Source organism: Panthera uncia, unplaced genomic scaffold (genome assembly GCF_023721935.1).
Source record: "Panthera uncia isolate 11264 unplaced genomic scaffold, Puncia_PCG_1.0 HiC_scaffold_424, whole genome shotgun sequence".
NCBI classification, from domain to species: Eukaryota; Metazoa; Chordata; class Mammalia; order Carnivora; family Felidae; genus Panthera; species Panthera uncia.
In genome coordinates, this window is record NW_026059566.1 from 24,642 (window position 1) to 47,235 (window position 22,594).

Here is a 22,594-nt window from a genome sequence, read left to right on the forward strand (position 1 = left end):
TCGATGGTGGTAATCATGCTGCAACTTAAAAGTATTTCAAATCAACAGGTACCCCTTACACTTACACAGCGAATCATGTCTCAATAAAGGTGGTGGGGGAAAAGGGATAAAATAAACCCGTAAGAATGGCCGGCTACAGATCTGTCCGTGACATCGCTCCTTTTTAGTCTGGTTGAGTGGGAGTCGGCAAGGGAAAAATTGCACGTGTGTGTTTGTGTGTGTGTTGAATGATAAAGCAAAGGCTACCTTGGAACTCTCTTTCTCACAGACTCTCGTCCACACTCTGAGTTTGTTGGGAACCGGAAAACGGGAGGTGTAGGAAACCCACAGAGCCCCCTACCCATCCCCGCCCCCCCCCACACACACACCTAGCTGTATTCATGCAGCCTCCTCTTTGGGGGCTGGGGACACTTCCTCAGGCCACTCGAGCTTACCCCATAAGGAGCCTGTAACCTGAGATTGCGTATTCCGGAGAACGCCCATGTTCCTTTAAAAATAACTTGAGTACTACATTTTGCTGATGCCATAACCTACTTTCCCATAGGATACATAGAAATAGCAGTTTCTTCAACGAGACTTTGCAATGAAGAGTAAAGGGCGGGAGGCAGATCGATGAAAAGAAATTCAAAACACAAACCAACCTGGTGTCAGGCATAGCCCTTGTGTGAGTTAGCAAAATATTAAAAAATCATTTTTTTTTTTACTTTTACAACTTGGAAAATGAGGATATTAAGAAAAATAAATGAACATTAAACATTATTTTTGAGACAGAGAGAGAACGTGAGCAGGGGAGGGGCAGAGAGAGTGGGAGACACAGAATCCGAGGCACGTCCTAGGTGCCGAGCTGTCAGCACGGAGCCCAAAGCGGGGCTCGAACTCACGCACCATGAGATCATGACTTGGGCTGAAGTAGGACGCTTAACCAACTGAGCCACCCAGGCGCCCCAGGACTCTTTTTTTTTAACATAGCCATTGTATCTTGACCACGCCTAAAACTATTATCATTTTCTCAGTATCCTTGTTTTCCAAGGGCGTTCTCCAGAATATGCAGTCTCAGGTTACAGAGATTTTGGAAAATCCTACTCCTTCTCTATAAGGAAAAACACAGTCTTTAGGAAGCTCCTTCAGCAATCCCTATCAAAATAACACCAGCATTCTTCACAGTGCTAGAACAGACAATCCTAAAATTTGTATGGAACCAGAAAAGACCCCAAATAGTCAAAGCAATCTTGAAAAAGAAAACCAAAGCAGGAAGCATCACAATCCCAGACTTCAAGCTATACTACAAAGCTGTAATCATCAAGACAGTATGGTACCGGCACAAGAACAGTCAGATCAATGGAACAGAATAGAGAACCCAGAAATGGACCCACAAACGTATGGCCACCTAATCTTTGACAAAGCAGGAAAGACTATCCAATGGAATGAAGACAGTCTCTTCAGCAAGTGGTGCTGGGAACACTGGACAGCGACATGCAGAAGAATGAACGTGGACCACTTTCTTACCCCATACACAAAAATAAACTCAAAATGGATGAAAGACCTAAAAGTAAGACAGGAAGCCATCAAAATCCTCGAGGAGAAAGCAGGCAAAAACCTCTTTGATCTTGCCCACGGCAACTTTTTACTCAACACGTCTCCAGAGGCAAGGGAAACAAAAGCAAAATTGAACTACTGGGACCTCATCAAAATAAAAAGCTTCTGCACAGCGAAGGAAACAATCAGCAAAACTAAAAGGCAACCGACAGAATGGGAGAAAATATTTGCAAATGACATATCAGATAAAGGGTTAGTATCCAAAATCTATAAAGAACTTATCAAACTCAACACCCAAAAAACAAACACTCCAGTCAAGAAATGGGCAAAAGACATGAATAGACACTTCTCTAAAGAAGACATCCGGATGGCCAACAGGCACATGAAAAGATGCTCAACATCACTCCTCATCAGGGAAATACAAATCAAAATCACAATGAGATACCACCTCACACCTGTCAGAATGGCTAACATTAACAAATCAGGCAACAACAGATGTTGGCGAGAATTCGAAGAAAGAGGATCTCTTTTGCGTTGTTGGTGGGAATGCAAGCTGGTGCAGCCACTCTGGAAAACAGTGTGGAGGTTCCTCAAAAAACTAAAAATAGAACTACCCTATGACCCAGCAACTGCACTACTAGGCACTTATCCACGGGATACAGGTGTGCTGTTTCGAAGGGACACATGCACCCCATGTTTATAGCAGCACTATCCACAATAGCCAAAGTATGGAAAGAGCCCAAATGGCCATCGATAGATGAACGGATAAAGAAAACAGATAAAAGAAAATGTATATATATATACACATACACACACAATGGAGTATTACTCGGCAATCAAAATGAATGAAATCTTGCCATTTGTAACTACGTGGATGGAACTGGAGGGTATTATGCTACGTGAATTTAGGCAGAGAAAGACAATATCATATGACTTCCCTCATATGAGGACATTAAGATACAAAACACATGAACGTAATGGAAGGGAAGCAAAATAATATAAAAACAAGGAGGGGACAAAACAGAAGAAGAGACTGTTAAATACAGAGAACAAACACAGGGTTACTGGAGGGGCTGTGGGAGGGGGGGTGGGCAGAATGGATAACGGGCATTAAGGAATCTACTCCTGAAATCATTGTTGCACCCTATGCTAAGTGACTTGGATGTAAATTAAATAATTAATTAATTAAAAAAGAGCTAATGCAGAAATGGTAGGAAAGTATATATATTGATAAAAAATCAGTACACGGCTTCTCTTCCTTATCAACAGTGCAAGCACAGAGAGCAATGTATATTGTATTTTCCTCCGCTCTAATAAAAATAAAGCCATCTCAACTAATGGACAAAGAAAATGTGGTGTGTACATACAATGGAGTATCACTGAGCCTTAAAATGGAAATTGTGGCATATGTCACAGCATGGATGAACCTTGAAGACATTGTGCTAAGTGAAAAATGCCAGACACAAAATGACAAATATTCTATGATTCCACTTACATGAGGAACGTAGAATAGTCAAATTGAGAGACGGAAAGTTTGACAGTTGTCATGAGGGACTGGGCTTCAGAGTGGGGAGTCCGTGTTTCATGGTTACAGAGTTTTGGTTCGGGGACATGACCTCACAGTACGCACTAGAAGCTGAGAATGTGGATTTTGTGATCTCAGATTAGGGTAATATCAGAGTTTACAATAGATAAGACACATGCCAATATGATTAATCATTCCATCTCACTTGTATACCTTAGAAAACACACCTCCTTGAAAAGGCTACCGTGTGCTTATGTGTTATTCATAAAGGGGACCCAGTCACCAGAATTCAAAAAAGAATACTTCTTAAGATGTATTTAAGTGACAACCACCGACATGCCTATTAAAATTTTATACCAAAACCCACATCATGGGTTAAGAGCATGAGGTCACTTTTTTAATGTTTATTTTATTTATTTTGAGAGAGAGAGAGAGACAGCCTGGATGCAGGAGGCACAGAGAGAGAGGAGAGAGAGAGAAAGAGAGAGAGAGACAGAGAGACAGAGAGACAGAGAGAGAATCCCAAGCAGGCTACACATTGTCAGCACAGAGCCTGATGTGGTTCAAACCCACGAACGAGGCATCATGACCGGAGCTGAAGTCAGACACTTAACTGACTGAGCCACCCAGGCACCCCTAAAGTTTATTTTTAAAAACAAAAACAGTATTGGGGCGCCTGGGTGGCTCAGTCGCTTAATCGTCCGACTTCGGCTCAGGTCATGATCTCACAGTTCAGGAGTTTGATCCCTTCATCAGGTTCTGTGCTTGGGATTCTCTCTCTGTCTCTGCCCCTCCCCTGTTCGTGGTCTCTCTGTGTCTCAAAATAAACTAACTTAAAAAAAAATTAGGAAGGGCGCCTGGATGTCTCAGTCAGTCAAGCGTCAGACTTTGGCTCAGGTCATGATCTCATGGTTCGTGGGTTCAAGCCCCACTTTGGGCTCTGTGCTGACAGCTCAGAGCCTGGAGCCTGTTTCAGATTCTATGTCTTACTCTCACGGTCTCTCCCCTGCTCGTGCTCTGTCTCTCTCTCAAAAATAAACATACATTAAAAAATTTTTAATTAAAAAAAAAATTGAAAACGCTATTGCAAAAAAATGTCCTAAAGGAAAAAAAATAAAAAAGGTTATATTGCATCCAATCAGTCAACCTATAAGCATGAAGGGATGAGCACCGTAACCCAGGGGGCGGGTCGGCCAGCTTCCTACAACTGAAATTTTCCATCCAGTGGAATAATCAGCCCCTAATCCAGTGGCATCAGAGCCCCGCTGGATAAAAGCAGGAACAACAAAATTACAATTTTAAGATGCCTCTCACTGAAATGAGAGAGGATTCGTTTCCAGTGCTTCTGCATGAAAGCATCGTGGGAAAATCGCGAGCGTCTGAAGCAGAAAGAGAGAGCTGTACGCGGAGCTCGGGGCTGCTGATCTTCGTGCAGAACACGCAGGGTCCCCGACACAGTGGTGGAGGTGCGTGTCCAACAGTAATGAATCCTCAGGTACTCACAAAGCATCTCCGCGGAGGCTGGGGCGCTAGGGCTCTCCGGGCCCCTCGGGTGCACATTACCACAAACCATCACCCAAAACGTACCAGGCTCAGCCTGCAAGCCAGTCACTTCTTACCCTGATCCTCGTTTCCCCGGGGGTCCTTCTACTCTCGGATATGGATGAGTCGACATAAGCATACACATTTCCCCGTGTTTAAGAGACTGCCTGTGAGGGGCGCCTGGGCGTCTCCGGTGGTTAAGCATCTGACTTCGGCTCAGGTCACGATCTCACGGTTCGTGGGTTCGAACCCCGCGTTGGGCTCTGTGCTGACATCTCAGAGCCTGGAGCCTGCTTTGGATTCTGTGTCTCCCTCTTTCTCTGCCCCTCCCACACTCGTGTTCTGTCTCTTTCTCTCTCTCAAAAGAAATAAACATTTAAAAAAATTAAAAAAGAAATAAAGAAAATCCAAGTCACGGAGACGAAAAGCGTAACAGAGGGAATATTGTCAATGATATTGTGACAGTGTGGTGCGGGGACCCCTGAGTAACATCCAGAATTTCGGATCAATGCTGTGATCCTGAAACTAACAGGATGTGTGTTAATCAGATTTCATTTTAAAAAACAAAGAGATTTCAGTGGGTCACCTCCGGGTTGGGGAACGTACAGAGGTCATGCAAAGCCCTCAGTGTGACAAGACACGGGGACCCCAGCCCCTAGGACTGCAACACAGCTGAAGACCTCCGCGTTCCCCACAAGAAATGGCGTCCAGCTCTTTCTGCCCCTAGGACCCTCTGCTTATCTCTAAACTTGGGTGACGGTAAAAGGTTGTCTCCACATTAACAAGTGTTGCTTCCCATTTTAGAGATTTTTTTTTTTTTTTTTTACTTCTGCTGCTTCCTCCCCTGACACCTGTCATCAACAGAATTTACCCTGTTAAATTTCTGCTGCACAGATAAGAAAAATGGGCTGGAACACGGTCATTGGACATCGGGTGCTTTGTTCTGTGAACCCCTATGATGAGTCTGTAAACAGAAATATACCAAGGCCCAAAGCTTCACCTAGTTCACCTTCATTTGGTAACAAGTGTTTAAAAGTACTGACCGGTTAAAAAAATTAAAAAAAAAAAAGGGGGGGCGCCTGGGTGGCTCAGTCAGTTAAGCGTCTGACTTCGGCTCAGGTCATGATCTCGCGGTCCGTGAGTTTGAGCCCCGCGTCGGGCTCTGTGCTGACCGCTCAGAGCCTGGAGCCTGTTTCAGATTCTGTGTCTCCCTCTCTCTCTGACCCTCCCCCGTTCATGCTCTGTCTCTCTCTGTCTCAAAAATAAATAAACGTTAAAAAAATTTTTTTTAAAGTACTGACCAGCTGTGTGCAGTCTGGATCAATCCCAGAAGCTCCTTGTGACTCCGTTTCTACCCATGTCAATAAGGGAATGCCCACGTTTGCTCAGCTTCTTTCAAGTCTGAACAAAAACGGTGGCTCTAAATGACTTTCTCCTTTTATCATGGATATCCCGACAAAGTATACCTTGTATTTGATACAGGCAATTTAATAGTCGTGTAAGCACATTGTTATTTTCCCCGGATTAAAAGTGGATAAGAACGTACAGGTTTCTCGAGTCATTGCATGCTGTCCCCCACACCAAAAAACGGAGAAAACAAACCGAAATAGCCAAAAAACTTACAGAGTGTCTACTTGAACACTGTTCTTAATTTGAAGAGAGGACAACAGTCCTTGCAAACTCCAGCAGGTCTGAAAGGATATCAGAGCAGAGGAGGAGGAGAGGAGGAAGGGGAGGTGCATGTTGCAATCTGACCTGCCCAGGTGAGCATCTCAGGTGAGAGCCCCTGACTCACCCACCACAGGTGGCCACTTGCTAAGACCACCACTGGGAACAGGTGTGATCTGCTGGGGGGGTTCCTGGTTGCCTTTCTAGGCATCTCATCCTTACGCTACGTGCAAAACACAGACCAGGGAAACCCCAAAACACAGACAAGGGAAACCCGTATCTTGGAAAGATGGAGCGCGACAGAATTGTAACAATCCAATTTTGTCGATATAAACGGCACATCTGAATTTTTTACTAACTCGGTTATGGTATTATGGAGTGCACACTACTTTCTGTCTTTTCAAAACCTCCATGGGGGCGCCTGGGCGGCTCAGTTGGTTAACTGTCCGACTTTGGCTCAGGTCATGATCGCATTGTTGGTGGGTTCCAGCCCCGCATGGGGCTCTGTGTTGACAGCTCAGAGCCTGGAGCCTGCTTTGGATTCTGTGTCTTCCTCTCTCTCTGCCCCTCCCACACTCATGCTCTCTCAAAAGTGAAAAACATTTAAAAAAAAATTTTTTTTAATAAAATGCAGGGGCACCTGGGTGGCTCAGTCAGTTGAGCATCCGACTTGAGCTCAGCTCGTGATCTCACAGTTTGTGGGTTCGAGCCCCGCGTGGGGCTCTGTGCTGACAGCTGGGAGCCTGGAGCCTGCTTCGGATTCTGTGTCTCCCTCTCTCTGCTCCTCCCCTGCTGGCACTGTGTCTTTCTCTCAAAAATAAATAAGCTTTTTAAAAAATTGAATACAAATCTTCACAAAATGCTCACTTTGTCAGCACATATACTAAAACAACTTCAGAAAGATAGGTTTCCCAATAGAAAGTAAATTATGTATACATATGTAAAAATATATGCGTATATATTTACATAATTTATATGCTTAAAGTATAGCGATACATATAAATTATATATATGCTGATATATATTTGTGTATTTACATATGAATGCTATCATTTTCCATAATTTTTATTTTATATATGTTTTATATGTACAAACTATGTATTTCATATATATAAAATATCAGCATACATGTAAGTTGTATATTACAAAATACGCATGTCATTATATATTTTTATATATATAAAACCAACATGGAATATGTTATATATCATATATATATATAAAATATCAGTACATATGTTGTACATTCATAAAACTAAACAGTCTCTTGTTAATTTGGATGTGACTGGATTCATTGTGTTTTGAAGCTGATGCATATGCTTATTGATGGCACTTAATGCCAATTTGATAAATTCGAGTATCTGCTTCTTGTCAGTCATTCAAGGAGACTTTCAATCAATACAATTATCACATAACCTGGCGGACATGACCTGAGAAGCTGTCGGCAGACGGAATCATCATGAAAAGACCTTCACGCAAACTTTAAGTGAAGCAACGTCCCAACTAGTTTGTCCTCATAATATGCTACCGTTTTGTTTCCACTAAGGACCTAAACTGTCAAAGTGTTTGGTTGAGACAGTATTTTTCCCACATGACAAACTGTGACTACCTTCCGGCTTTACGGCTTTATAGTTCAGTTGATGCCGCTGTTTTGAACCGTCTACGATTCCCCCGCCTCCCTCGGCTTTCCACGTGGCTGTGTTTTCCGCTTTAACTAATTCAGGTTTCTCCACTTTCTGCTCTCCCCTTCTAGAGCCCCGGCTTGAGACAGGGGTCCCCCCTGTTCTGTTGGGGAGATGCTTCGCGAACCCACCCAGCAGATGCTTGAAACCACAAATGGTAGTGAACCCTACATACGCCGGGGTAAATTGATGAACAGGCGCAGAAGAGAGTAACGATAACTCAGAATACAACAGAACAATTCTAATAATATACTGTAATCAAAGTTATGTGACTGCCTCTCAAAAATCTCTCCTTTTTTAAATATTTATTTTGAGGGGGAGGGGCAGAGAGAGGGAGACACAGAACCCACCATGAGATCATGACCTGAGCCGAAGTCGGACGCTTAACCGACTGAGCCACCCTGCCGCCCCGTCTCTCTCAGAACATCTTACTGTTCTGGACTCACCCTCCGTGTTGCGATGAGGGGAGAAGACAATATGCCCGCGGATGAGGTGAGGTGAAGATTGCCAGTGTTGTGACCCCGTGAGGCACGAGGTACGGACCTTCTGACACCAGGTCAGCAGGTGCACCAACGCGACCACGTAAGAGACGGCGGGTAACTGACCCCACAGGAAGGGAAACCAGGGATGAGGCTGGGGGGCGGGGGTCTACCGTACTCCCCAACTCTGCCCATTTAACTATGACTTCGCTTGCGTGTATCGTAAATTTTCTCTCTGGGTCTGCTTCACGGTCCTGCCTCGGCTCCTGGGGTACATTTCTGCTGTTCATCCTGAACTCTCTGTGCTAATAAGACAAAGATGAATCCAAAGTAACATTTTGGCCTTATGGGGCTACGTTTTTTTGCATTTGTATTTTTTTTTAGTTTTCCAAATGTCGACTATTCAGTGATTCTGACTCTCTCATGACATCAATTCCAAATAATTCTCTGTACTGCAACCTAAGCTATCCCAGCTCTTCCCACACCAGGAGCTCGGCACGTGCGGGGTTGACAACACGCATATGCACACTGATGCTTCTGCAGCACAGAGATCCAGCCTGATGGCTTACGACTGGGACACAGGTGTCTCCCAGAAATGCCCTAGGCCAGGCAGCCTTCTTTTCGCCAAAGCTCCGGGTCACCTCCCCATCCTGTATGGAACAAATTCACCTGTTTGTATAACTCCAGGACTTTGTCCTGTTAAAGTAGCTGAAGTGTGGCAGTACACCGTCCTTGTCTGGAAATTATAAACGGAACCAAATTGCTAATATTTAAGCTCTATGGCCCTGGTGATTTTGCTATTAACTACGTGAGAAAGACTTATGAGCACTCCATTAAGCTACTATTTTCCTGAACACTGAACACAGGATGTGAGAGATTAAACACACATGCGCGCACATACACACATACACACACACACACACACACACACACACACACACACTAGAAGGGAGATTTGGATATAAAACTTCTGTGTCCTTCATCATAAGACTGTGGCTCATGTTTTACTATTTCCACCCACCCCACACACACTTTTTTTTTTACTTCTAACGAGGTACAAAATGGCCTTGTCATATGGATAATAAACAAAAAACAAACAACACAGTCTTCTTTATCTTCCTACTTGTTAGCCTTCAACAGATACTGAATAAATAAATATAACGGAGGGGAAAAAGAATACCAAGTTCATTTCTCCAGATGACCCTGGCAATTTAAACAGTCTCCAGGAACTTTAGATTGCCTTTGTTTTTCTTTGTGCTCTGCCAATAAAATATAATGAAAGGATACTCGATAGAGTTCTGTGATTGCAGTTATGTAATTTGGGTGGAACTCATTACAAAGAATCTCAAATCATCTGGCACGTCCCTGAATCTACTAGCGTGAGGGTTCTCAAGTCCTCAGATGTGCTGGTCTCCAGGGTCAAAGTCAGGTGTGGGCTACGACACGTGAGGTTCTCCGAAATTAGTTGATCTGGGATCCTCCTTAACCGAGGATCCCTGACTGGGAGCTCTTCCCACACCCATTGCTATGATGTTTGCATGTGTTTTGAAAACAATCACCACAAAAAAAAAATCTTTCTCTGGGACTATGTAATCTACAAGCAAGGCCAGCTTGCCCATGACTGATGTTGTCTGTTTTCAAGGCTGGTTCATGAAGTTCAAAGATCTAACATGGTAGAAAAAAATAGATTATATGAAGGGTGGTAGAATATGACACAATTATCTGTGATTCTTTTAAATCTATGAGACTCAAGTACATGAGGATTCAAGGTATTTTTCTTGCCTTCGGAACGCAAAATACCTAACTATCGCCAATTGACTTTTATAAGGACCATAAGGAATTGGCTGGGATCAACAAGGGCAGTTCAATGACCATGCATCAACACAACCATCTGAGACGACAGAAAATATCTCAGGAGCACTCAATTCTTGGTTGAGTCAACGTAATCTGTTGTATGTATGTATTACTCATAGACTGTAGTAAAATATAAATCAGTGTTTTATAAACACAGGTTTGACAGCTTTTAAAACTATAACCAGCCAAGGGGAGCCAGGGTGGCTCAGTCGGTTGAGCATCTGACTCTTGATTTCAGCTCAAGTCATGATCCCAGGGTCATGGGTTTGAGCCCTGTGTTGGGATTCTCTGTCTCTTTGTTTGCCCTTCTCCCCCGCTCGTGCTCTTTCTCTTAAAAAAAAAAAATATATACATATATATAATATATTTATTTGTCTAAATATATATTTACTATATATCTCTGAATATATATTATAAATATACATTTCTAATATATATAACATATAGATTATATGTTGCTCAGGATGATATAGATTTCTAATATATGTTACATTTCTCCCTAAAATACATATATATATATTTCTCTCTAAAATATACATTATACATTTCCCTCTAAAAATATATATTCTATATATTTCTTTCTAAAATATATATAATTTCTAAATATATATTATATACATATTTCTCTCCAACATATTATATATTGCTCAAGATGAAAAGCCACACACATATAGCATGTGAAGAATTCTATCAAATTGTCATAGAATTCTTTGCCACTAACATTTGCTACTCTTTTCTGATGATTGGATGCATTCTTCGTATCTGGTTACCTTTATTATTCCCTCAGCCCTTTAAAGACAAGTGAGTTCTCCTCACTCACCCAAACAGAAGAAAGCCAGGGAGGAAGGGACCCATAATAACACCAGAAAATGGGAGAGGTGATATACATCCATGAACCAAAGCCCTTCATAACTTTACTGTGAGCACCCACACACGGGTTTTTGAGCGAACATATATTCCCAAATTCATCTCTTCGCTACCGGCACTGACTTACGCCCACGCCTGTAACTGGCACATAGGACGTGCTCAACGAAATAGGTCAACCAAAACAAGACCAAACGTCTGCGGCAGGGAGAAGCCAGTTTCCAGAAAACCACGAAAATCCCTTAGTCACTCCATTTCTTTCCTGCCAGCGTAAAGACTTCCCCCATTCCCGAGCCTCCCGTATTGATTTTTCATCGTGAGCAAGGCCAGGCAAGAGACCAGGTCAAGAGAACCTATCCCACAGTGGGGACAGGGATACACAGAGGCTGTCCTTGCCCATGACGGTCACCGACGTGCCCTGGCGCTCTTTCCTGCTGACCTCCACACAACCTCGGAGAGAGTCTCGGTTTTTTTTACGGTATTTTTTGTTCTCATTTTGAGTACAGTCGACACCTAACGTTACATTACTTTCAGGTGCTCTCAGTCTCTCCTGGTGGGAGCAGACATTGCCTGTATCCAGGCAGGAAAGATACACGGGTTGCCACATGTTCCCACTGACATAAGAGGTCCCAAATGGTTCACAAAAGCACACTAAGTACCAATTAATTACATTCCTGTGAGCACTGCAATATGCTAGCCAGCACATCAACAGTAATTCATCGTGAAGCTATAGTTTCTGTGGACCGTTAAATGCAGATACCATGGGCCAGCCTGGAAAGCTACTTACCATTTACGACTCATTGTTCTGCAAAACACATGACTGCATATTTGCCTAGATCGATACTCGTAGTATATGTTTACACGAAATGTTCATAGATTAACTTATCACGTAGGCTATGTGTTTATATAAAATCATAAAACACATAATTGTATATATTTATAGATCTGAAAAAGTTAAGTATATAAAAGCTTTTCAATGAATTACAACAAATTTAGAGGATTTCGTCAATTACATAAATCGTATATAAATATAATTATATAAATGGATAGCGTCTAAGTACAATTAGATGACTGTATATACATTTATAAATCTATATTGAAATGGAAACACAAGAATGCCAACTTCATTTCTCTAGAGTACAATCATAACTAGTACATATACAATCATATACTAGTAATTATATATATTTAAATGAAGTTTGGCTAGTTAAACGCTGGACAGTTTCTACATACAATTTGCCAATACAACTATTTTATGCACCTGGGTGGTGCAGTCAGTTAAGCGTCTGACTCTTGATTTCAGCTCAGGTTGTGATCTCACGGTTCATGGGTTTGAGTCCCGCGTTGGTCTCTATGCTGACAGGGCGGAATCTGGTTGGGATTCTCTGTCTCTCCTTTTCTCTGCCCCTCCCCTGCTCGCTCACTCTCTCTCTCTCTCTCTCTCTCTCTCTCTCAAAATAAATGAATAAACTTAAAAAAAAAAAACTATTCTATGTAAGAAACAGATCGTAGTTATGTTGTGTCCGTAAGTGTCCTGATGTGTCGGGGACTTCAGTGTGTTTGCTGTCTCGTAAAGTAGCGTAATCCTATTTTACAAGAACGCGTGCAGGGTGGTGTAGTGAGAAGCCAGGACAAACCCTGGCTCCCGCACTCATTCACCCCTGCTGCGGATGTCGGTGGGGATTTGTCGGGGCTTCCCGGTAGGTGCACTGTGAGTGAACACGCCATGTGGCAGGAGAGTGCCAAGGAGGGAGCCGAGACCAGAAAGAGACTAAGATCAGTTTCACAACCGTTGTGGCTTCGAGCTTCTCCGTGTTTACTAAGGGAAACGCTGGGTCTCTCTACTATGCTGATACAACGCGCGTTCAACTGAGCCACAAGGTTTCAATGGCAACAGTCTCTGAGCAGAGCCCTTATGGCAGCAAAGAAAGGTGTGCGAGATCCTAGGAGGCAGATAATAGGGGTATGGGTTTAGCCTTTTCAAGTGAGTGTCCGGGCTGGTCCTTGAAACAACTGTCAACTTCTCCAGCCCAGTGTGCAACAACCTACGACACCAGTGTCCCTGAGGGGTGCCATTTTGTCACACCTATATCATATAGATTTTTTCACCATTGACACGGGTCATTGATACAGTGTTACAAAATATTACTCAAGGGGCGCCTGGGTGGCTCAGTCGGTTAAGCATCCAACTTTGGCTCAGGTCACAATCTCACAGTTGGTGGGTTCGAGCCCCACGTCGGGCTCTGTGCTGACAGTTCGGAACCTGGAGCCTGCTTTGGATTCTGTGTCTCCCTCTCTCTCTGCCCCTCCCCCACTCATGCTCTGTCTCTCTCTCTCTCTCAAAAATAATAAACATTAAAAATTTTTTAAAGAGAATATTATTTTAGTTATAAGACAAAACTTGAAGAAATCCAGCTGATTACGGACGAGTGCCTTCATTTTCAAATGACCAGGACTTACAAGCGCTACTTTGCACATAATTCACATGATGACTATTTTAATATGACTAACCCTCGGTGAGTGATGCAGAGAAGGCACGGAAAATGGGACAAGATCACATATTGCCTCCTGGTATGTTGTTTCGTGTGCTGATCTAATGTGTCGCACTGGCCGAGAAAAACACTGTGTGCAAGAAATAGGTCCTGGTTAGGACCGTGCATCGGAGCATGTCTGTATACAGAAACACACACGCTGCGGTCCTTACCTTTAGACCACGAAGGCAGGTCTCACTGACTTAGAAACGCAGTGAACAATGAGACATGGGTTTAAAAAATGTGCATGTTTCTACGTTTTGCCACCTAGTGCATTCATAGCTCTACTTGGGTAGGAAACATTTGAAAACAATAAAGGCACATGATGTCACATTGTGGTGTCTACAACCCACAGCACTCTTTCTGAGAGCACAGATCAATGCTGCAGACCATCCCATCCATGTAATGGGATATGTGTCCCTGCCCCAACTGTGAACCAAACACGGGTGACGTTGAAATATGAAACAACGAAAACGACACGGAGAGCAAATCCCATCAGGGCTATGAGAACAGAGCAAGAGACCTCTTCCACACTTTGCAAAACTAACCATCCACGTACAGGGCCGCATCCTATCACTGCCATTCGGTTTCATTAACCTTGGTTCTCTTTTATTTTTATTTTGTTTCAGAGAGCAGAGGGAGACAGAATCCCAAGCAGGCTCCACACTCAGCACAGAGCCCGATGTGGGGCTCGATCTCACAACCCTGGGACCATGACCTGAGTGGAAATCAAGAGCTGGAAGGTCAACCGACTGAGCCACCCAGGCTCCCCACCTTGCTTCTTTTTTAAAGGATTCAAAACTTTACCAAGAAATGCAACTTCAAACTAAGCAAGTCTTTTCTTTTTATTGTAGAAAGCAAGCAGGGAAAGTTCAATACTCTTAGAAAGTGCACTTTTGGGGGCACCTGGGTGGCTCAGTCTGTTGAGCATCTGCCTTTGGCTCAGGTCATGATCTCACAGTTTGTGAGCTCGAGCCTCCCATCAGGCTCACTGCTGTCACAGCTGAGCCCGCTTGGAATCTTCGGTCTCCCTCTCTCTCTCTCTCTGCCCCTCCCACCAACGCGTGTTCTCTGTCTCCTCCATTCCTCCCACGCGGAAAAAGCACAACTAGCCAGAAACAAAATCGTAAATTGCGCCAAGAGGAGGAGATGCCCACAGGTATCTAACACAGTCAAATTCGAAGACGCAAAGAGTGTGATGGCTTGCCAGGGGCTGCGTAAAGGGGGAAATGGGCGTTAGGAACCAGCGGGTATATTGTTTCAGGTGAGCAAGACGAGAAAGTTCTAGAGAGGCGCTAGGACAACCTTTTACCCAGAGTCAGCAATACTGCGAGGTACACTTAGGAGCTTCCTAACAGGACAGACCACAATAAAATATGATGGAAAATACACCTGCAACATAACTTCAAGACCCAGGGTCTCATCATCCCTCAGGGATTAGCCTCTGGAAACCAGAGTGCTCACCAATATTAACACGCACGACCAAGAAAGGTCCAGTTGTGATCCCAACACTGCACTCTGTGACTGTGGCAAACCACTCTTTACATAACATGCATTTTAAAGAAAGCCACCCAAACAAAACCCTGGATTATTTCCAAACAGCTGTGAAAGCACATGGCCTTTCATTGACACTACTCTGAATAAAGATTTGTCTCCTGGAGATTTATTCCAGTGAGGCTTTAGTGGCTTTATGCTTCCTTGTTTCCTCCCCCAATTATACACAGATTACTCTTCTCCCCTGTGGAATCAGTTCAGTACCTCATCTTACTATGGACTTTATGTTTGCTGGGGCCTGGCTTTGTTTTGCTTTAGGTACCGCTTCTGGGAGGAAGGAGGTTGGTTTAAGAACAAAAAAGAGCAGCATTCTGGAAACTGGGCAATTTGCACAGGCAGGTAGAGCTCACTGAGGTCCATGCACACCTGGGACAGGTGCACTCAACACTCGGTGTCTCAAGTGTGCTGAGAGGCCCAACTGGACTGGCTATTCTGGGCGAACAACCTTCCATTCACGTGACTTATGAGCTTTGACTCAGTCCTTTTTTGGCTTGTTTGTGGAGCAGCACCACTGCAGGCAGAAAAGCTTCTCCTACATGTTTGTCTAAAGGCCGTAAAGGGCAAAATGGCAAGCTCGTAGGCAGTCCCTCTTGTTTTTCCCTATGCTCCTCTGTGCTATTCTGTCCTGCCCAAGAAAAATGACGAAGGGTTTCCCATCCTGCCATCCGCGAAGCAAAGAACAGTGGAGGCTTTGAGCGGCCAAATGTAGGTTGTTTGGAGAAAAATGACAAAACTGGAAAATATTCATTGAGTGAGTGGCCCATGAATGGTCACTGCACACAACAGATGACCTAATTGCCTCGAAGTGCATGGCCTTCAACTTGGGAGATTTGCAGTTTCTCTCCTTGACTGGGCAAAAGCTGGACATTCGATTTGAAACTGGGAGCTGACATGTTTAAGAAGTCAGTTGTTACTACATACGAGGCACGGTCTGTCTTAACGTAATTATTATTGTTTAACATGATTAAGTAGAACACAACGTCTCTTCTCACAGGAGAAAAAGAAACCAACAACAAAAAACAAACAGGCAACTGATTTAAACTAACCCCCGAACATAGTTTTCTCATTTGGGAATGTAATACACATTCATAAGGCAGAAAACATCATAGAAAGAACACAGACTGGTTTATATACCACAAAAAAATCTGTTCTTTACACGTGAAATCAGCATCGTAAAATCAGCTTTCACCATGTGGGGAATTTCAGCATGTTTTAACCAGATAAGTCTATCTGCAGAGTGAGGGTTTAGGGTCTTAAAATATTTTCATGATGAAACTTCATTTGAATAAAATAAATCCCATCAACAAGTTGCATCATTGACAATACTCGACCGTGAACTCGATGTTTAAAATATGTTGTACCAATTAAAATGATGGCACCTTAAATAGCGGCCAGACCCCATGCACCTGAATGTTTACTTTTCAGAGAACCATCTCTAGGCTTTTTTTTCCTTTTTCTTTTTCTTTTTTTTTTTTTTTTTTTTTTTTTTTTTTGTGGTCTGGGCATAAGGGCCCTGTATTATATTCTAAAGAGTTCTGAAACAGTGGCTTGCACATTCTGAAACCAATGTAACAGGCTTAGTCAGTAAGCACGCTATCTTTGTGCAGAGACCAGAAGCTTTCCACAAATTACTACAAAGGAAACCGAATGAAAAGGCTAAGTTCAGAAATAAAGAAAAAACCCCCGTGCACTGACCAGTCTACATTCCGTACCAAAAACAAAACAAAGCAAAGCAAAACAAAAGGAACTTTAGACAATCCTCAACTTCAAGCAGTTGCAAATCTATGCAAATCTACTAACAGCTGTATACCTGCATTATTCACCTGAGGTAGCCATCAGTCACTTACCAAGTATCTTTTCTATTCTTAGATTTCGGTTAAAAATTAGCCGGACCACTGGATTTAAGGCCAAATGTACATTCAACGTTATTTCTTTAAGAAAAAGAAAAGAAAAAACACAAAGGAAAGCAACAATTCCTTTACCCCCCAAAAATATGTCAACAGAGCCTAGAAATAGCATCAAAGCACAGCCATTAACGTTAAATTCCTGCTCCAAATCATCCTGATTTTCCAAAGAAAACCGTCATCTCATTTGAATTCTGTGATTTAAAACTGATGAAGTAATCTTTCCCCTGCTACAATTGGCCCTGATTATTTTCTTACATGTCAAAGATGATTCTCTTTCAAACTGCCACAGACACACAGATACGGCATACACACGAGCCACAGATATACTGCATTTCCTTGGGGAATACCATACTGAAAGTCCAATCTGAAAAATATACAGTTGCAGAGCCCTCGATGAAATTGTTACCTTCTCGATAGGGGGACAGATACCAAAAGAAAACGAAAAAAAAAATTTTTTTTTTCTGGAAATAAGGGACGCATGGAACCATGTGCCAATTCCGCGACCCTCCTACGCCCCATCTACCTAGGGAAGTCTATGCTGAGGTTTTCACAATCGCTGTTCACCTCTGTGCACAGACGAAAGGCACGCAGTCTCTCTCCAGGCTCCCCACCGCCCCCGGGAAAGTGCAGATTTCTGTGCAGTGTGCTCGTTTCTCTGGGCTCAGCCACCCTCTAGGAAACCGGTAAGCCTCTCCCTTCCAACCGGGGAGCTCTGTCAGCGGCTGATGTTGCTTTGTTCTGACGGGAAGTCAGACCTTTCTGTATAGCCTGGTCCTTTAATGTCTGGCTGAGGAATACTACCTACCCACAAAGGTCTTCAGCGGGCACTCGGATGCTGTCAGGACGCCCACACCAGCTGCAAATTCTGCACCACCCTAAGTAGGTTTCCCTAAACTTTTTCTTTGCTTTTTTCTGCTTTTTGGTTGCCTTTTTTTTCCCCCTTCCCGGCGTCCCCTCAAATTCTGGTAAAGTGCTGACTCTGGGCAGGGACCTCGCTCGCCCCACCTCTCCCCAGGAAACTGTTAATGCAACGCGCCCTTGATGTCGACGCCTGGCCAGCGCTGGATCCTTTCAAAAAGCATAAGATATGAGCACAGAAAACCGTCCCACCCCCCCCCCCCCCCCCATCAACTGACCAAATAAGAAGCGGAAAAAAAAAAAAATCAAATCCAATGAAAAGAAGAATCCATACCACCACCTTGTGGATTGCGCTGGCAAGAACAGCACCTGCTGGGTTCAACAGCCCCCCACCCGGCAGCCCTCACCCCAAATTTCTTAAGTTGGGTGCAAATGAGACATGGGGATCCGCGGTGCTCGCTCGGGCCCAAACTCGCCGGCGCAGGGGGGTTAATCCAGTCCGCGCGCTCACCCGGCGCAGGCCGGAGCTGCAACCTGGACGCACGCGGCCCCCGCCGCCCCCGGGTCCCCGGCGCTTGCCTGCTGCGCCCCCTCCCCTCGCCAGCCCCTCAACAGCAGCCCAGTGCCTCGGAAAATAAGTAGAAAGAGGCCCGCACCTGCCGGTCGGTTCAGAAGAAGCAGTCAGCCAAAATTTAAAAAAATAAATAAATTGAAAAAAGCAAGGCGCTGGGGAAGGGGCGGGAGAGCTGCGGAGGACGTCCTCGCCCCGCGCCCTCCAGGCGGGACGCGCGCTGCCAGGTGGGCCCCGCGGGCCTGGGGGGAGGGGTGCGGGGCTCGGCGCGCCCCCGCCCCGGGCAGAAAGGGCGCCGCGTCTGGCGGCGAGCAGGCGGCGGAATGGTGCGCCCGGGCCCAGGGCTGCGCGCCGCACGGGGCCCCGCTCCCCGCACGCACAGACACCCGCGCCCTGGACTCCCGGCTTGCGCGCCACCCCCCGCCGCCGCCGCCACCGGGGGCCGCGGGAGCCGCGGCAGGGAGGGGGGAGGGGACGGCCCGGGGGTCGGGAGCGGGGGCGGGGACCTCGGGCCCTCCGCGCGCAGCCACCACCGCCCCCCACTCCCGAGCCCCCGCAGGGTCTGCGGCCGAGCGACACCTCCCCCCGCTCCCCACCCCCCGCCCGCACTTCCGCAGGTCGGGCCACGCGGGTGCAGGCGCAGGCTGGGGGCGCCGCGGAGGCCTTGGGGAGGGGGCGGGACTCAAGTTCAGCGGCTCGCTCCGGGGGGCCACCCCCCTGTGGTGCTTCCCCCCCCCCCCCCAGCCTCCGCCTCCAGCAGCTGGTGGCCGGATCTCCACGACCTGCTTGGCCCACTGGGGCGGGACGGGGGGTGGGGGTGGCCAGGCCGAGCCGCGCGGGGTTGGGGGTGAGCGGGGGGCACCAATGGGCCGCGAAAGCGGGGGCCGGGAGGGAATTCGCAGCGCGGGACGGCCGAGAGCGTTGAGATGGGGGTTCCTCGCCAGGTTGCCCGAGGCTATCGGGGTGCTGCACAGATCCCCATCGACTCCCCAGACCCCTGCCCCCACCCCAGACCGGGGCACCGGTCGGCCGTGCGTCCCGCGGGCTCTGCTCCCGGGAACCGACTGGGGTCTGCGTCCCCTGAGACCCGGGCTGGGGCGCCCGGCGCCCGTCCCCGCAGCCACCAACTTTTGTGGTCCTGCAGACCAGCGGGCAGCGCGGGGCTGGTGCCCGGGCGTCCGCTCAGTGGCCCCCGGAAAGGTCCAGGCCAGACCCAGAGGCTCCCGAAGCAGCAACCCCCCCCCCCCCCCCCGCTTTCCGCCGCTCGCCTCCCCCCTACCCACACGCACGGGAGAAGGGGGGCACGGAGCCCGCTCCCCAGCTTTGCAGAAACAGCTCGAAGCTACCGTCATTGGAGTGTCCAGCCGGGGTCTCCGGCGCGCCCGGGTCGCTCCCCAGCAAAGCCCAGCCAGGTCCTAATCAATCACGTGCGTTATTTCGTGCATCACAACAGCCGTCATGTTCTACGAGACCAGCAGAGAGGAAGGAGGAAAAAAAAAAAAAACCAAAAGCAACAACAACAAAAAAACCCGTTTAATGCAACCCCAGCCAAGCCTGTTTTCCTTTTTTCTCTCTGGTTAACCCAAAAAAAGCACCCCAGGGGGGTGGTAGCTGACAGTTTCCTTAAAGAAGGAGGAAAAAAAAAAAAAAAAAAAGCTCGCGGTTGCTCAGTCTCCAGAAGTATTCCTGTCTTCATCTCCGGTCCCGGTTTGCAGGGAGCTGACGCTTTGCTCCTGCTCAGCCTCTACTGCAGATATATTTTTTTCCCCTCCTGTCCTCGCCACACTCTTGTGTTTATTTGTATGTAAGACAACGCTACTTTGTAAACACATCACACACGGCCCCAGCGCCGTTCAAATAGCTGATTGCAGCAAAATTCGTTCAAACCACGGTGGTCCCAATTTTTTTTTTTAAGTCAACAGGGAAAAAAAAAAAAGCAAATGTTTCTGTGGAAATGTGCATGAAGCTTGCACAGGACACGCCGCACATACATGTCCCCAGTCCCACCCACACCTATAAGGAAATGGAGCGGCAGATGGCAGAAAGTCCTGTCCGAATTCTCAAAATAAAATACAATAATAATAATAAAAAAAAAATGTCAGAGGGGAACGCAGCTCGAGTGTTTTCCAGGAGGCTTAGCATCCTCTTTTGCTGGGGAAGCACACACAGGTCCAAATGTTTCAAAGGCTTTGCAAATAAACAAATAACCCAGAGACACATCTGAAAACGGCACCTACCTTTAGCCGTGGAAAAATCTGCATCGGCTCTGAGTGTTCTTTTTCACACATCCAGATTTTTCTAGGGAATCCTGACCGCGGGTAGGATTCAGGAGGCTGTGTGCGAGTCCAGGAGCCTGGGCTTTGTCCAAATCCCAACTAGATGTGCTCATCCAAAGGAATGCGGGGACCACCGAGGCCGGCCGCTTGGAGGAAATTCGTTGTTTGTGCCCTAAAATAGTCAGGAAGAGAAAGCAAGACAGTGGGAGCAGGAAGGGCACGGCGAGGTCTGAATAAGAGCTCTGTGCTGAGAGACACAGACGGGTCTGCAAGGAAAAGGGAGATTGAAGCGAGAGCTCCCGATGTCTCCCCGATCCCCCTCTGCTATTGGACCAAACTGAATGAAATTTACAAAGCCAGCAGCCAATAGATCTCCGCACTCGGTCCCATCACTACAGAAACCACATCCACAGCTACAAGGAAATGCAAAGAGCAGCTAATCTCGGCGCAAAGCAACTGTAACAGACATTCCCGGGGCCAGGGTGGCGAAACAGGTGAGCGCGCCACACTGGGCCACCATGCCAGGAGCGCGAGCGCGCAGCAAAGCTTGCTCTCTACCTGCTCTGCTCCCCCACCCCACCTCCCCCTTTTGCAGCATCGTCCACACCACACACGCTACAGTATTTGCAAACATCTTTAACTCTTTGAGGCTTTGCTCTGCAAAGAGTGCCACCCATGTGCAGCTATTCCCTCGTGGTCAGGCTGACAAATGTGTTACTGTACGTTATGTTACTGTGGTTATATTGGCAGGGAACGGTATCTTTGGGGGGGGGGGCAGTAAAATTACAATGAAGGTCTGTAAAGGACAGAGTCTCCTTTATGCCCAGGTGATGGGTCCAGACGTTTTGTGTGTTTCTTCTCTGACACAGTAATGGTTTCGATGAATACCAGATAACGGAGATGTTGCCAGGATCTTCACTTTCAGGGCCCGGGAGTTTTATCTTTCCCAGCCAGCTTCAAGTTTGGTGATACGACCTGTTATTTATCATTGGCTTTCCATGGGCAACGTATGAAGTCGCTAAGTGATAAACCCCGGGGACAATGTATACTGTTGTGGCAATATGAGAGATTCTCAAACTACACTGCTTGAATGCAGGTTGCATATGACCTTAGGTGTCCATTTAAATGTTCGGTCTCTGTCTCTGCATCTATAAAATGGGGAAGAGAAAAGTAACCACTTCCTTATATCATCATGATACGAGCTGGGTAAACACAGGACTCAACACACAAGAAGCTCTAAAGAAATGCTTGCTTTTCTTAAAATTAGTTCACAGGCCTACGAATTTATTTATCGAAGGGAAAAGATAGTGTCCCCTGTCCATAGGACATCCTCTGCACTTAGCAGGCAAACTTAGGCATCCAACCCGCAGTAGGTATTTGCTGTGTGCGTACAGAGATTCCTCACAAGCTTTGAGACAAGAACTCATTGGGATGTGTCCAACAAACGGGAAGGTGAGGCACACTGAGTCAGGGAACTTACTCTCATGTCAAGGGTCTACCCTTGCTAGCTTTGACTTGCTGCAAAGTCCGTTATGTTCTGTGAATCTTAGAGACCACATCTGTTGAACGGTGATTTAAAAACACTCTTTTGTGGGTTTCTGGGGATGATTAAGTGAGAGAATGTGTTTGAAAACACCTTTTACCAAAAAGATGTAGACAAATATATAAATATATATATTTAAATGTATATATTTAATATATATTTAAATATACCTTATTATATTTATTTATATAATATAATATAATT

At 45.8% G+C, this 22,594-nt stretch overlaps 1 long non-coding RNA gene across 1 annotated transcript in view; it reads right to left on the minus strand.

Moving 5' to 3' along the window:
* Positions 1–21,266, minus strand: part of LOC125918072 (uncharacterized) — a 39,929-nt gene extending 18,663 nt beyond the window's left edge. Inside the window, exon 1 of the long non-coding RNA XR_007456371.1 lies at positions 19,861–21,266. This is a non-coding gene — a long non-coding RNA (uncharacterized LOC125918072). The remainder of the gene's footprint in view (positions 1–19,860) is intronic.
* Between the last annotated feature and the right edge of the window lie 1,328 nt (positions 21,267–22,594).